We start from the raw sequence: 14979 nt of genomic DNA, 5'->3' as shown, positions 1-14979 counted from the left end.
CCATTATCTTATTAGTGTTATGTTTTATTACAACTAGGACATTGTTGATTTTGAGTTTGAAAATTAGTACTAAAGGTTATAAAAAAAATCAGCTTTTAATATGGGGATTTAAAGTTATATTGCACTACTAAAATTTTTAAGCTTAGCCAACACTAACTGCTAATTAGACATCGTCTGCAGGTGCAAAATATGAAAACATTTTATAAAATTGTGAACACTTTATATTTTAAATACCTATATTTTATATAAAAAGAAATATTTGAAATTATTTGCATTTTAACTTTTTAAAATCATTCAAAGAGTCAACAAAATTATAATTTTCTCCTTTGAAAAAGAATAGTTACATTTCTAAATTTCCAGGGACTCCTCAAACTGATCCTTGTCTGGTTCTACTTCTATCTACGTCAAGGACCCAGTGATCCATTGGCACCTGTTCTTACCATTAGCACCTGTTCTTGTACTGAAAATTATTTACTATATACAGTTTGTATACCCACTCCTCCCAACTGAAGTCACTTTTTTTGCAGCTATACAAGCATAAAACAAGACAATGTGCAAAAAATGTTCAGAAGGTAAGGAGGTAACTGCATGTATTGACCTACTGATTCAGTTTAAAGGGAAACCAGAGACATGTTCAAAGTTATGGTTTCTTGGGGTCTGTAGAGACTATACAGAGCTGTGAATTTCTAAAGGTTTGAAGAGGGATGGAGTAGAGAAGGAAAAAGAGAAAGGAATTAAAGTAGGGAACAGGCAATTTATTGAATGGACGTGTTGAATGTCTACCATGAGCCTAAATCCTTGCTTGGTGTTTTCATATGTATTTTCCCATTTAGCAGTCACCCAAATGCTACGCAATATTATTTTCACCATTCAAATGCTATTCCTTTCTTAGTGGGATAACCGAAGCTTAGAATCAACACCCGTCTGAGTTTCCAGAGGTTGTCCAGGAAAACCTGGGTTACAACCCAGACCTCCTGGTATTCCATCCAGCAAGCTCTCCACTACAGCAAGAGTTCAAGGCCAGATCTAAAGTACAGATATTTTCTTAGAAGTGGCAGCATATTATTTGTAAATATTATAAAATATTATATTTTATCAGTTCCATGAAATCTATACCCAAATGTTCATCATTTACTCACTAAATTTTAGTTGACTTACCAGTATATGAACAGATTTCTCAATTCTTAACACATACTTTTGCTTTTTGTACATTTCACGTCATAATTTTTAAAAATAAAAATACATGATTGCTTCCAAAAACAAAAACACTGGCTTTGCAAAGACACTCTTTGTGTGTGCATTTTTGTAAATAAAAACAATTTAGAAATGATTTTAAGTTAATGTTGTTACAAGGGAGGGGATTACAGTTAGAGAAAGCATGCTGTACTTTTCTAACATCTGAAGCAAATTATGGTATGTTTTCCACTTGTTCTCTATGTGCTTCCTCAAACTCTGAAAATTCAGTTTAATATTTTAAGGTATTAAGAACCTAATTAGTAATAAGATGGTAGGTCAGATGCAGGGTATATAAAGTTTATTATTAGATTTTGAAATTTGAATATTTTAAATTCTATTTTACTTTTATGTTCCTTTCTCTAAAGCAGTTCCCTTTAAATATACAATAGTAAATTTCACATTTAAGAGTCAAATAAGATTTTATGTATTTCCCCAGAAAAGATCCATATGCACTTCGATATTTCTATATTTTCTACTATGGTTTTACTTTCAAAGAAAAAGAGTTTAGTTTGTTATTCAGATAAGCTTTAAATTTTTCTAAGTGTGATAAAAGCTTGTTATTTAATCCACTGAGTTTTTGAGGATTATCATTTATAGTAACTAGCCTTGCCCAACTATGCTTGGGTACCTCCATTTTATGAATATCATTAATAAATATTATGTATTTTAATAGCATTCATTTTGGCAGTACTTACTGTATGCTAGGCAATGTGCAAAGAATCTTATATACAGCATTTTACCTTTAATCTATACATTAGCCCAATATGGAAACTAAATATAGATGGTGGGAAAACTGAGGATCAAAGTAGTCATGTGAATTAGATAAATCACATAGTTTGTAGGGAGCAGACTCATTATACCAGGCTCCAGAGGGTGAGTAATTATAGTTCTATAACAGGTACACAAAAATAGGTATAGGTATAATGGTGTTGAATAGCCATTCCTATGATATATATGGAAGGTGGTTTTACTAGCAACTAGTTGCCCAGTAGCATTAGTTTATGACCTCAGCTTGAGAATGGAAAACAGACTGGAGGAAGGAAAGAGGATCTTGAAAGCTGAAATGTGAACCCTTGAATTTCCTGCTTCAAACAAATAAAGGAAAACTAGTGTGTCTATTGACACAAACTTGGCTATTTAGACTAACACTTAAATCAAAATGCTTGAGTCTGTTGAAAAAAAGATAGTTGTCAGTCAAAACAGGCTAGTTTTTTAGCTTTTTTTTTTTAGGCTTGGCAGTGAAAACAGACAAATTAGTAAATATAGATCCAATCTGAACTGTAGATTTTTTCCTTCTCTTGTTCTTATGATTATGAAAGGTAAATGTCCAAAATGTTGTCATATAAAACTAAAAATCTTAGATGCAATGGGCAATCTGACAAGAAGGTAACACTTTTCTGAATAACGAAATGAAACTATGTAAGTTTCTAGCCCTACATTAACATAAAACTCCATAGTAGGGGCAGATTTTATCTGAAAAAGTCACCCTTCACAGGTCTCATTTTTTAACCTCTAATACAGTATATGGAATGATGTTCAAATTTACATCAGAATTTCTGTACTTGGCTGAAATCACAAGGATATGAATGAAAGATACTTTGTAGAGTTCTGTGTACCCACTGGGCACCCAAATGAAAAAATCAATGGCAATTTAATATGTGTAGTGAGTTTGGCAGGGGGTGAGCAAAGGAGATAATTAAAGGTTGAAACACAAGGCCTTTAAGAAAAAAAGTAAAAATAAAAAGGATAATTTAGCCTGGGGAAAAAGAAATTAAGGAATAATTTAAGAATGGCCTTCAGAGATATGAAGTCTATTTTAGAAATGGTGATAGCTAGTTGTTTCCTTTTTCCAAAAAGAAAACAACAGAAAGAAATGGAGTCAATTTGCTGTAAGCCATAAAAAGGGGGAATATTTTAAACTGTAATAGTTATAAAATATTATTTTCCAGACTTTTAGTAATAATAACTGAATCTATTTCTTTTTTTTTTTAATTTTGGCCATGTGGCACGGCTTGCGGGAGTCCCCCTACCAGGGATCGAACCCGTGCCCTCAGCAGTGAAAGCTCAAAGTCCTAACCACTGAACCACCAGAGAATTCCCTGAATCTGTTTCTAAGATATAAACATGTTTGCATACACATACATACATATATGTGTTTGTGTGTGTTATGGTAACTTATATTAATATAAAGAATTTTAAAATTAGATAGATCCTGAATGATTATTTGTCAGCCCCTGGCTGTACTCTGTAATCGTTGCTGGTTGAGTAGCTATTGTGGACTTCAGAAAATAAAGATTCTTCTTTCCCATACTCAGTCTCTTTCGTGCAGAACTTCATGACCCCACTGAAGGTGAAAATATCATTATCAGCTTCAACCTTGAGTCAGAATAATACCATATGTCTCTACACATTATTTGAATAGAAAGTTACTATTAGATTTTACGCAGTCAAGATTATTAACTAGACTAGTAGGAATAGCACTTACTGAGGGATGGAAGATTCAGGGATCAAACACTGAATTGAAAGACCAGTATTCTTTTTTTTTTTTCTTCTTTTTTAAGCAGGATGGCTTCTTATACATAAAATAATTACATTAAAAAAAAAGGATTTCCCTAGATGTGGTTTTACAATGTACTTGTAGACTTGGTATGCAAAATGATTTTATTTATGTGACACATTCCTTTCACTCAATAGCTCTCTGGTGTTCCTTTTTCTTTTTCAAACAATTTCCTCCCTTGAAGATGGGAGTAATATTTCCTTTTCTGTCTACTTCACAGAGTTCCTATGAGGATTAAATAAGGTAATAATGTGAAAAATCTTGAAAAATTATAAACTTCTAAAAACATTAAGCATTCTTTATCATGATTTTATTTGCCCTGTGTAGTAGGTAAAACCGTTCTGATATCCATGCACTGGAGATATGGGATCAGCTGCCATGCTTGTTTGCTTGTTTCATATTTGAAAAGAATTTGACAATTGTGAGTCACGTTACTCAAACTGAACTAATAAAATGATCGGAAGGTGCTTGAGTAATGCTGAAACCAAATCATTGTAACAAGTCTTTTCATGGTGTTTTAGTTGCAACTCACAGAGCCCTACCTTGGTTAATGTGAGAGAAAGTAGAACTCATTGAAGGAAGAACTGAAGACCTTAACTAGCACACAGCAAGAGCTAATATAGCCCCAAAGGCTGAGGGAGCAAGAACAAACTGAGTCTCCTGTTGCTGCTTTGATCAATCAGCTGTACTCCTCCTCCCCCTTATGGGTCACTTAGCTTATGATTCAAAGTCCTGATAGAGTCTAATAGGCTTCGCTGGGCTTATCTGTCTACATCTTGTCTAGGGACAGACAATGAATATTAATGAGACTCTCTCCAAGAATGCCAGAAGAAATTGTCTTTTGGAAGGTTGTTACTAGAAGTGAGAATAGACACTGAATAGCTAAAACAACAACTACAACAATGAATGTCTACCAGTACAATAGGGTCTTAGGGCTAGGTGCAGAGTGTATCTGAATAGATTTGATTTCTTACCAAAGTTTCCAAACACTGGAGGGTATTTTTAATTGATTTTAAACAAATGTATTATTTCTAATAGTGTCTAAGAAATTCTAATATTTAGAAACATTTTGAAGCAATATATATATATAAACAAAGAATTGAGGGTGAAAAATACATTAACTGACACACGTTTTCTTCTTTTCAGCTATATTTCCTTTATAATTGCACTGAAGTCTGGCACTTTTTATAAATTAGTGGAATAGTGTTTCTCTCCTTGTCTCTGAAATGATTTGTCTGGATCTCAAATGGCTAATAACCTCAGGTATCTGGTTTTACTCTTAACATAATTAAGTGATATTCATCCTCATAGGCTAAATGTACACTTTTGATCCTAATCAGTATCTATCAAAATACCTAATGCACTTATTTTCTAGCAATGCTGTTCTATTTTTAATGAAGTCTGTTAAAATATCTCTCTATATAGTATTTGTCCATATAAGAAAATGAAATAGAATTCTAAATCAACTGTCTGTCTTAAGGACCACACATTTATTCACTTCTATGTAAATACTTATCAAGCAACCTAGGCACTGGGATGATACCAGTAAACAGTACTAGTACTTATGAAGTTCAATGTCTATATGGGAGAAAGTAGGGGCATTTTCAACAAAATGATGCTATGAAAAGTATATAGAAGGAACACTTAAATCTGCCCAAGAAAATTTGGTGATGGTTGTCAAATATGGTAGGCTGTAGTACTATATTGTTTTATTTTTTCCAGTTTTCTTGAGATATAATAGACATGAAACACTGTATAAATGTAAGGTGTTAAAAGGATGCTGAGACCCAATTTCAATGTGTGGGGGAGAGGTTTTCCCACACCAACAAGCAATTCTCAGACACCAGCTGGCTATCCTACAATTCAATTCAATTCTGACACTATCTCCAGTCCCATAAGCCTGCCCTCTGCTTTAGATACCAGTCACATGTCCAAGTTGTTACCTGTACTTCTGACCTACTGGCTATAAAATCAGAGGTTCCTACAACCCAGTCCTTGGGTTAGATTAATTTGCTAGAATGGCTCACAGAACTCAGGAAACCTATTTACTCACTATATTAATTAAAAATTACTCAAAATCTAGATTCCATAAAAGGAAATTTTTATGATAAATTTGATAACACAAAAATAAAAAATTCACTTTAGCAAAAAAAATCATAAAGTCAAATAACAAATACTAAACTGGAGAGGAAAATTTTGTATAAATTATTCAGAGTTTTTTTATTATTTGTATATAATAGTATCTATAAATTAATAAGAAAAATACAAATGACCCAATATAATTTGTTCATATTAGTTAAAATACAGATGTTTTGTAAAAGATTACCAAAATAATAATAGCTAAAACAAGATGGCTTTAAAATTAGGGGGTTTATTCTGTCTCATATAATAATGTGTGTATAAGTAGCCCAGGTGTTATATTGTTGCCCAGCTTCCCTAAAAATGTAACTTCTATCCATGATCTAAAATGGCTATCTCCTCATCTTGTACAAATAGTCATCATTACTGAAGAGAAAAGGCAATGAATGAGACAATATAACCCAGAAATTATACACATATTTGTGCTCACACATTACACACATCCCTCCAGTTAAGAATTTAGACATTTACCTATGAGGAAGGTTGGTCCCTTAATAAATGACAAAGGGAAGTATGGATATTGAAGCCACTAGCACTTTCTTCCTCCAAGGAAAGAGATAAAAACATTTCATAGAAACTGAGTCTTAAACACAGTAAAATACCCAAATTAATTTTTAATAAGAAAATTCTAAACTTTAACTACACATTGTTTTTCCCCTAGCATACGCACAAAGAACTAAAGATTTCATTTCTACACATTGTGGGCAAGGGTGAAAGAAAGAGGCCTTCTCGTTTATGTCTACACATACTTGGAGGAAACGTAAACTGAAATACCATCTATTGCAATTTCTGTAGACAATAACTACAAAATTTTTAAATTCATGTGTACTTTTATCCAGATATTCAACTCCTCATTATTTAGCTTCCTCACATCCGAGTAAAAAGCAGATGTGCAAGGAAATTCAGAGCAGCATTGAAAATATAAGTTTGTTAACTGAGGCTGGTTCAAATCAGTTGTGCTCCTATATTCAGTGAAATACTAGAATACTTTTTTAAGCGCTATTAAAAAAGAACATGACAGTTCTATTTAAACTGATACAAAAATGAATGCTAGGGGCTTCCCTGGTGGCGCAGTGGTTGAGAGTCCGCCTGCCGATGCAGGGGACACGGGTTCGTGCCCTGGTCCGGGAAGATCCCACATGCCGCGGAGCGGCTGGGCCCGTGAGCCATGGCCGCTGGGCCTGTGCGTCCGGAGCCTGTGCTCCGCAACGGGAGAGGCCACAACAGTGAGAGGCCCACATACCGCAAAAAAAAAAAAAAAAAAAAAAAAAAAAAAAAAAAAAATGAATGCTATGCTATACATGGAAACGTTGTTTAAAAGCAAGGCATACAGTAGTAAGTATAGTATAATAATTTTCTGTGTAAAAATGCTAAAATTATGTATGCGTATATGTGTGTTTCTCAAACAATAAATTGGAGGGAGGAATATACAAGAAACTGGTAACAGTACTTACTTCTGGGGAAGGAAACTAGGCTCTGTGGGGGCTAAGGAGAGAAGAAGACAATTTTAATTCTATTTTCTTTCCCTCCTTCTGAATTTTTATTTTATGACTGTACTACCTTTGCAAAAAAAAATTAAAACAGGTTACACTTAAGAGCACTCAAAGATGGGGAAAGCATTCATCATTGGAAAGATGTAGCCAAACTAAGTCTAGGATTTAAATGTTATCTAAAATAGGCCTAAGATGTTTAATGTCAACTGAAAATGTCATCTTAGGTTAATGGCTCTGATTGCCCTGTAAATAACAAGACAGAATCAAGGTAAGTATTTCTTTAAATGAAATCATGACTAGTATGCTTAAGTACTTTTGTGTCTTTTCTGAAAAAAGGTGTGAACCTGCATTTTCCCCCATGATTTAATCCACAGCTTTTAAATGTGTATGCTAATAAACTGAGCAAAAAACAAGAACTTGGAAAACCTATGTTCTACTCCCTCTTTACGTTACTACTGATTCACTCTATGGCTTTGAATACGTAATGTAGTATGTTTCAAGTTTCAGTATGTAATATGTAAATTTGGAAATACTTATTGTACTTCGCATCTATTGACTTCACAATAGTGGATAAGCAAATTTTTTTTTAATGATAAAGGAAATCGTGAGGTGAAGTGTTTCCCAGGGTGATATTAAATGTTTAATCACAAAGCACAGTGATGATCTTTGCTTACTGGGTGGTGCTCATGCCTCACTGTGGCTTGAAATTAGGAATGTCTTCATATTGATTAAATTTACATGAAACTGAATTGGTATGATCTTTCATATACAGGTACCAGGATGCTAATTAACTAATTAGTACTGAGGAATATAAATGATGTGTTTCTCCTCAAAGGGAAAAAAGAAGAGCTGCTTAGTGAGCTTCGAACTGGGAAAAAGGAAGATTAGTTGATGGCTACATGATTCATCTCTATAACACAGATATAATTTTTAAATGGGAAGCCCAAGATACCTCTGACAAGGAGCTAGGGTTATTACTAAAAGTCTCTTCCTAAAACTCATATTCACTGCTTCTGTTACTGACGAGAATTAACACAATTTTTCCTCACCAAAATAACCTGACAAATTCTCTTATTGGTTTGTCACACATTCAGCCTTATTCATTGGGGTTCATATTCTCCTGGCCTCTTAAATTTCTGTTTCAGCCCTCTTCCTTATGTTACTTAGTAGGATCTTTCAGCAACAGTCCTACTTCCTGCTAATAGGAGCTCCTAACATTGCCATTTCAATCCCTTGCCTCCACTTACCTTAATACGTATCACATTGGTCATAAACACCAACCAATTTCTTTCAGCATCTGCCTGCATCAGCATCCACTAACTTATTGCGTAAGATTGCTCTAGGATCACCCACCTATTTTTTAGACATAGTTGAGAAGTTTATTTACCCAGTTCTGAATTCAGTGCTTAAAAGTAGAAAAGAGTAGAATCTTAACAAGGATGGCGCTTTAATGACATTGCTAAGGAGATTACGGGGTAACCATATAATTTATTGTCCACACCAGGACATTTTGAGGATAAACAAAAAAGTTTTGAGTAATTATACTGTGATAACAGACCTACACAGAGGGTGTCCAAGACCAACTAGGCCATATGGTTACTCAATAACTCAACACTTCACAAGGGAATCTTCAAGACAAGCCCTAGTACTTTTTTATCTTCCCACAATTTAAACTGATATATCATAGCTGCCATGAGATGATGTTGTGCCTAAACAGTATTACATGGACATGAGAAAGATATTGAGAGTAAAGCCTTCCAATAGCCTTCATGTGTTTGTTTTCAATATTAAAATTAAAATGCTGTATCCACTACTGTGAACATAGCATGTGGTCCTGTGAACACTTCAGTGATCCAGGATATAAGCACCTGGGCTCCAGATGATATGGATGGCCAGCCAGGCAGCTTTGCCAGCAGAAGGTGAGCCATGGAGCCAGATGGGCACCTTGACAATTAGAGCCCATAAAATAAACTGGCAAGGGCCTCTACTTCAGGTCCTTGAAAGAACTTCAGCATCCTTCAGAAACTGGAGCATCTTACCACCCAAGTGAACTATCAGGTTTATATGTAATTTGCCTTAACTTTCGTGACATTTTGTGTATGCTATTAATACACCTGTTTTTGCACTTTATCGCTTATTGAATGTCTTTTAGTGTGAAATGTACTAGACCTGCCATGACCAGAGAGATTTCAGAGTAGAGCGTCAGACTATGAAACGTATAACATTTCACTTTGTGTATTTGATTTCTCTAGCAAAATCTTGTATAGCATATATTCAGGCGTAAATTCCCTCTGTATGGAGTTTTTAGAGTTTGCCTCAGTGTCCCACAGCTCCATGACATCAGTCACCAAAAAGCAAGCCTAAACCCTAGACCAGAAGGGAATGGCAGGAGGGAAGATACCACTGGCAAAACAGATAGGTTATCTTAATGTAGTTGGCCTTTTCAATGTTAGTGAAAATTATTTGGCATTTACTCAACCAAAGTATCCATTCTGCATCTTAAATGTCACTCTATGCCTATGATCTCAAATCTTATCCAAGTACTGAAATTTCAAAGTGACAGTCACATGATATAAACAGTTCTACTTATATATGCATATTCATGAACTCTTAACACTATTATAAAATACAAATATAAAATTCCATTACTACTGTTAACAAAGTACACTGATGGAGGAATCATTTGATTCCATTTAGCTTAATTTGAGTAAAACAACCGTAACATATATGGTCATTCCCATCTTGTTAGTTAGTCCAATTAAGGAAAAATTTAGATGAAAATTTAAAAATAAATTGGTCTATTTTTGAAGCCAAAGAGAACATAACGATATGGTCCCATTTTTCAAAGCACCTACTATGTGCTGGACTAGTGTGAGATAGCTGATGTGCAGTGTCTCATTTAATCCATAGGACAACCCTGAAAGATGCTTCATGTTATCCTCATTTTGCAGCTAAAGAAATTGTCTTAATATGTTAAACTAACTTGCTTAATGTTATATAGTCAGGAAATAAAAGAGCAGACAATCAAATACAGGTTTAACTTTAAATCCTATAACTTTCAACTGCACAAGGCGATCCATCACTCCAAAGCCTTAATTTCAAAGATGAGAGCATTAAGGTCAACCCAGGTTACTTGATCAGCTTCAGGTCACGTAGCAAGTACTTACTGTCAACTCTTCTGACCCTCTGTCTACAGCAAAAATTTACCCAAGCTAATGACATCCAATCTTAGCTTAAGTAATTTTATGAGTCCATTTTATTAAATGGCATGATATATGTAAATATCTGACTACTATGGCTTAAACATAGCTTACTCAAAGACTTTTAGTTCCTCCCAGTACTAAACTCTTCAGTGATCATATGTTTAGAAAAGTGTTATCCCTTCCTCACCTCGCTGGAAACCATTACGTGGTAACATTCATTATGAAACCATATCTCTGGGCTTATCTAATATGCTAATTCTAGATGTTATAGAGAAAGAGTTTGTGTTACGTAATTCTTGAATTTTTCAGCAGGAATAAATCACTAATAGATAGCTCCTTTGGTCATCATAGGGTCTGTAAAGCTGTTCTTAGATATCAACCTTGCCATTATCATAGAATTTTAATATTGATGTAAACTGTTTCCTGGAAAGCTTCATTTCATTAAAAAATTCTTATAAATGTTAAATTGGCTTGATCACATAGGAAATAAAATTGCATCTTTTACAGCTCATTGTTCTCACTGATATTTTCATGGCGATCAGCAATCAAATAATCTATATTTTCTACTTCAAAATAATAATCACAGAACTGTGGAACTTTGAGAGGCCTCAGAGATCAATGAGCCCTAACTTTTCATTTTGTAGTGAAGAAGACAGAAGTCAAAAGGGCTAAGTGGTCTGCTCACATCTCTGGAACCCAGATCTCTAGTCTTCTCTTCCTGGGTACTTTCCACTGGAATTTACTTACAAGATCAAAGATTCCTTGTAATTTTGAAAAAGGCCATAAACTGAAATGTTGCACTTTCTGAAAATTCATTGCCAACTACACTATCATTTTAAAAGTAATTATAATCCTCACTTCAATATTGCAAGGTTAAGGTCTTCTCGGCCTTTGAATATCTGTTGACATCTGAAGAAACACTTCCAGTGATAGCATCTAAAACACATCTTTAGTTGTTGCTTTATTCTCAGTCCTTGAAATAGCTTAGCAGGTCAAAAGAAAAAAAATGGCTATTCTAAAGTGAAAGGACACCAACATGCCGTATCTTACTGTGCAAAACCAAAACCGAAGCACATATTCACAGCCTCAGAAAATTATACTATTAGGACCAATGAACATACATCGCAAAACAATTTTAAGTAATCATTTCTGGCTATCTTCTGTGAGGGCCAGTGTCTTTTTTTAACAATACCTCAAGAAATATCTTGGTAAAAATAAATTACTTAATATATGACATTAAAATATGATCAATTACCAGTCATTTTTTTCCTTGCTGACACACAAACTCTTATAAGCTAGTAAAACTCCGACTCCTGTAGCTTATACTGATAAAAATACTAGTCCCTCCCTTTTCTATTATTTCTACTTCCAGTGGCTGAGTCACCTGAGGAAATCTTTTCTGAATTTCAGAGTAAATAGTTCAACTCATCCATTTCTTATAGATTCCAACTCTCTTTAGTTTTAAGGCATGCCATGTACCTACAATGGGATTAAAATTATTTAGCAACATAAAGATTTATAAAACTAAGAATTATTTTAGGTGGCTGTGATAGTTTTAAATTATAACCATGTGAATGAGCCATGGTTAAGTGGATCCTCTGGCCCAGGTTTATTCTTCAGAACACTACAGCACCAGCTGATGTTTTGGCTGCAAATTCATCAGAGACCCTGAGTCACAATCACCTTGCTAAGCCTCTTCCAATTCCTGTACCACAGAAATGTCAAGATAATGAAACTTTTGTTGTTTTAAGCAGCTAGATTTATGAACGATTTAAGAGATAATTAATGCAATAGTCTATTGTGAGTGTATAGAGCCTGTTATGGATTGAATTGAGTTCCCATCGAACTTCACAGATTGAAGCCTTAACTCCCAATGTGACTGTTTTTGGAGATAGAACTTCTAGGGAGGTAACTGAGGGTGAGATCACAGGGTAATCTGAATGGCTGATGTCCTTTTAGGAAGAGGAAGGAACACCAGAACTCACCAGAACTAACTCTCTCTGCATATGCGGAGGGAAAAGGCGGCCACCCGCAAGCCGAGGACAGGTTTCAGCATAAACCAACGCTGCTGTCACTTGATCTTGAACTTCCAACCTCCAAAATGATGAGAAAATAAGTTGTTTCCGTTGTTTAAGTGACCCAGTCTGTGCTATCTCGTTACGGCAAACCAAGCTGACTAGTACAAAGCCATTCTGTGATCAAGCTCAGAATGATTTGTAACCAAATCTGGAGATGTATTAGTGTCAGATGCCAATAGGTATAAAATTACCTGATGCCTATAAATTATCAGTGTCCTTCACATTCTCCTTGATTGCTTAAAAATCTTTCCATATTTCTATTCTGTTTCTGTGACTGGTCTAATGTAACTTTCCAATAGGAAGAGAGAGAATGAAGGCAAGAAGGAAGGAAAAAACTAGAAAGCCCACGTTTGCCTTTGTGTTGGGAAAGTGCTGGGATCTACTCTCATGTTGGATTATTATAGGCCTTATTAGAGTTTGAGTTCCTTGAGGGCAGAGACTATGCCTTATTTCCTTTTTCATAACATTTTTTTAATAAAGAAGACACATAACACACAATGAGAATTTACTGAATTGAAGTTAATTAAATTCACACCAAATCTACTAATTTTGATAAAATGGAAAACTCCAAATTACAATTTAATTTTAAAATATTGAAATTTAAAAAAAATAACAGACAAAATTATGTAAAACATATTTTTGCTTATTTTATCATTCGTTCATTTGATATTTTTGTGCATTTGCTATATGCAAAGCACTCATCTCTTCAATTAATTATGAATTTCATTAAAGATTTTAAGCAAAAAAGAAACAGCATTTGGATTAGATAGGGCAGTACTTACATTTTTTACCAGATAAATCCCCCTCTATTATCCCCCCGCTTAGAATCCTTCCATGAACTATCACTGCACTTGGAATGAGTTACAAACTCCTGAAGCTGGTTTCTGCACATCCACATGACCTGACCCCTGCCTACTTGTTTGACTTCACTTCAAATGACTCTCACCATTATCCACTATAAAGCCATACCAGCTGATTTATTTTCTTCAGACAAGTCAAGCTGCATCCTAAATTTGTTCTTCCTCCTCATCTTTCTTCTTCTTCTGTCATTTAGGTTCAAGATTAAATGTCATCTCTTAAAGAGAACTCTTCAGATGCCACAATTTCAGAGTGACCCTCGCCCTTTTACATGACCCTATTCCCATGCTGCTCAAAGAGCTTATTACAAACAAGTGTTGTATCCATTTGTTTATTACTTGTCTTTCCCTACTTAAATGTAAGTTCCAGCCTAGCAGAGAACTTAATGGCTGTTTACTACTGGATCTCTAGGGCTCAAAGCAATAGTTCATTGTTACTGCTCAATGACTGTTTTTTTAATAAATGGATGAATGAAAAATGAATACATGGTGAGATGATAAGAGAGAGGACTCAAGGATGATTCCTAAAATTTTGATTTGAGCCAACAGATGGACGGTGGTGTCATTTAAGGAGACTAAACACTGAAGGAGGAAAAATGTTCGGGGTGGTTTAAAAGAAAGAATTGTGACTGACATATTAAATTTCACATTGCTATTAGATTTTCAAGTGGAAGTATCAAGTTGTTAGGTAGTTACCAACTCTGGATCTCAGTGGTAAGCTCAATGATAGAATTATAGAAACAAATATCCAAACATTTTTAATAATAACTATCATAATAATTAACATATATATATATATTTGTGCGTGTGTGTGTACAGGAATGAGTCTGGGGTTACTCCGATAGCAGAGAAATATCAAGAGAAGAAACTTAGGTAGAAACAAAACCAGAGAATATGTCTTCTCAGAAACTGAGAGGAAAATTCTTTCAGAAGAAGAGCTTATTTGTGCCAGATATTCCTGAAAGCAGCAAAAGAGGAGAATGGGGAGACCTCCACTGGATTTTCAAAATAGAGGTAGGTGAGAAGTGATCCCCTTAAAAGCAATCTCTGGTGGGTGTGAAGTATGTGAAAAACTAGGAGGAAAGCATTAAGGAGGGAGTAGAAAGTGGAGAAGCCAAGGATGAGGCGTTTTTCAAGAATGTTTTGCCTAATGTGAGTGTAGTTTCCGAGGTGAAAAGGGTCGGGTCAGGGGAATTTCTGAATAGAAAATGTAGAGTATGTTTCTTGCTGATAAAATCATAGTGCTGAAGTCATTATCCTAGGAGTTCCTTGAGATCAAATTACAAACTAGGAAAATATCAGAATATTAATCACATCTATATGGTAAGTTTACAAGCTCACCTTAACCTTCCAGAAGTCTATAGCTGCACCCTCTTCCTACCCAACACACACTGGCCTCTGGATAAAAAGATTTAA

The sequence above is a fragment of the Mesoplodon bidens genome, assembly GCF_964165515.1.
Source record: "Mesoplodon bidens genome assembly, chromosome: 11".
Lineage (NCBI taxonomy): Eukaryota > Metazoa > Chordata > Mammalia > Artiodactyla > Ziphiidae > Mesoplodon > Mesoplodon bidens.
Note: the sequence above shows the minus strand (reverse complement) of the source record.